This window comes from Calonectris borealis, chromosome Z, assembly GCF_964195595.1.
Source record: "Calonectris borealis chromosome Z, bCalBor7.hap1.2, whole genome shotgun sequence".
NCBI lineage: Eukaryota > Metazoa > Chordata > Aves > Procellariiformes > Procellariidae > Calonectris > Calonectris borealis.
The window spans coordinates 49813887-49816478 of NC_134352.1; the positions used below are offsets into that span (position 1 = coordinate 49813887).

The 2592-nt window shown below is 45.3% G+C and overlaps 1 long non-coding RNA gene across 1 annotated transcript; it reads right to left on the bottom strand.

Moving 5' to 3' along the window:
- Positions 1-1677: 1677 nt before the first annotated feature.
- LOC142075622 (uncharacterized) lies at positions 1678-2540 on the bottom strand. Its single transcript, XR_012670945.1, has 2 exons — positions 2316-2540; positions 1678-2038 (listed from the first exon to the last, which is right to left on the bottom strand). It is a non-coding gene; the product is annotated as an uncharacterized LOC142075622 (long non-coding RNA).
- Between the last annotated feature and the right edge of the window lie 52 nt (positions 2541-2592).

The window sequence follows — 2592 nt, forward strand, 5'->3', positions numbered from 1 at the left end:
AAGTTCCTAGTTTTTCAGAATTTTGGATAAGCCCCTCTGAGTTCATCAAACACAGAAGGAGACCTGGTTGTGAAGAAAAACATGTCCAGAACCTGAATTCTTAGCCTGCCGAGGACTGTTGAGGGGTTGATACTATCTCTAATTATTGCATTCTGGCAGAGTGTGTCCCTGGGCTGTGTGAGTCACAGGTGTTGCTGTACTACAAGTAATGGTGATGCATATTAGTAACTAAAATCCCTGGAATACTCTAGAATTCGCAGTATGGACACCCCTGAGAAAGGGGTTAATTCATTTTGTGGTTGTCATGGGTGCATTGAATGTTTTACACTTGAGAAGCCACATGACTGTGAATGAAAAACAAATGGAGGTCTCAGATAACAACAGTGTAAGGAAAACAGTGGAGTGCCTGTGAAATGTTTGGTATGCATCCTAACAGAGGCATAATAAAGGAGTTCAGAGAAGTGAAAATTCCTGGTTTGTTCCAGAATAGTCTTCTATCTGTTCTGCTCTAGAACAAGACGAGAGAAGTTCGCAGAAGCAAACTGAGGGACCATTCTGGGAAGGTCTTGAAATGAGTTGGAAAAAAAAGATGCACTCTCCCCCACCCCAGGAAGATAGTGTTCTGTGGGAGCAAGGGTCAGAATCTCTCTAGCAGTAAGCAAAGGACATTTTATAATACAGTAACCTGTGAATATACATAATAAGTAAATAATAAAAATAGTTGGCTTGTATATTTTGCTACCAAGGCTTCGCAAGAAGTCTTCTCTTCCTTATAGGTAGACCTCTTCCTGGTGGTCAGTCCAATGAGGAAAGATGCCTTCTTCCCCTGGGCAAATAATATTTCTTACTGTACTGCTCTGAATTGGTGCAATTTGTTCTCCTGTCACATTGTTGAGCAGAAAAAGAGGTCTATTTGTTTTAAGCAGTAAAAGTTAAAACAGAATCTGTATGGCTGACTTTTGTTTAGGGAGCAGAAACAGCATAAAAGTGTCTTTGTACTCTGTGGCTTAGAGATAAGGTGGTTTGTTGCCAATTTTAACCATTAAAACAATTAAAGTTTTTTGGGAAGGAAGTTAAAATTTCCTTTAGGAAAAATATTTGTGCAAAAATGACTGGCCCAAGTAGAATTTGTTTGTACATGTTTGTAGCGCTTGATTACCCTTGAGGCCTGAATCTTTCTTGTCAGGCTGTTCTCTTCTGACACCCTGTCACTACAACAACGAGCTAAATACAACTTTAATTGTAAATATGTATTTGTACCTTTGCCCACCACTATTTTTCCCTGCCGGTTTGATACCCCTAACTGTGATGTGCATCTCATTTGTTTATAGGTTAAAAGTGAAGTGCACCTTTGGAGTTGTGAAAGTTACCAAATGCAGGTTTAAATCTGCTGAGATGATTATCTGTGAGCACGCTGAACTGAACTGGTAGTGCTGGAGGAGAGGACTGGAGGCTTGTCTGCCTTTCCGAGAAGGAAGCTCACTTCGGGATGCATGGCTGTGTGGTGGTCTGAAGCAGTTGACCCCTGACCCACGGGGTTTCAGCTCACCCCATGTTCCAGCCCCACGTGGGTGTCGTGGTTTAACCCCAGCCAGCAACTAAGCACCACACAGCCGTTCGCTCACTCCCCCCCAACAGGATGGGGGACAGAATCAGAAAAGTGAGAAAACTGATGGGTTGAGATAAAGACACTTTAATAGATAAAGCAAAAGCTGCACACACAAGCAAAGCAAAACAAGGAATTCATTCCCTACTTCCCATTGGCAGGCAGGTGTTCAGCCATCTCCAGGAAAGCAGGGCTCCATCATGTGTAGTCGTTACTTGGGAAGACAAACGCCATCACTCTGAACGTGCCTCCTTCCTCCTTCTTCCCTCAGCTTTATAAGCTAAGCATGACATCACATGATATGGGATCTCCCTTTGGTCAGTTGGGGTCAGCTGTCCCAACTGTGTCGCCTCCCAACTCCTTGTGCACCCCCAGCCTGCTCGCTGGTGGGGTGGGGTGAGAAGCAGAAAAGGCCTTGACCCTGTGTAAGCACTGCTCAGCAGTAACGAAAACATCCCTGTGTTATCAACACTGTTTCCAGCACAAATCCAAAACATAGCCCCATACTAGCTACTATGAAGAAAATTAACTCTACCCCAGCCAAAACCAGCACAGTGGAACAAGTCCTGGGTAAGAGGTGCTGGGTAAAGGAAGAGAGGTGATTAATTTAAGACCAACACAGCCAAATCTCTTCCCTCAATTTTCCCCAACTAGATGAGATTAAAGATTTGCATGAGAGAAGAGAGAGGGTGTTTTCTTTGTAACCTACCTGTTCCTGGCTCGCTACCCCTGGGCCTACACACCTCGCTTGACAGCCTGGATCAGCCGCTTTTTCTGGTCCTTGTGTTTGTATTAAAGTGCTAAGAACCGGTCTTCGGAAAGATCAGTAGAACAAGAGTTTCCTTTACTAAGATTTCTTTTTTTTGGAGGAGGCTCTACCCTCCTGTCCAGACGCTTGGCTGGCGCCGGGGTCAGCACGCTGCTCCCCCCCGCCCGCCCGCGGCCAGCGGCGGCGCTGATGCGCGGCGGCGGTGACGCGCCCTCCT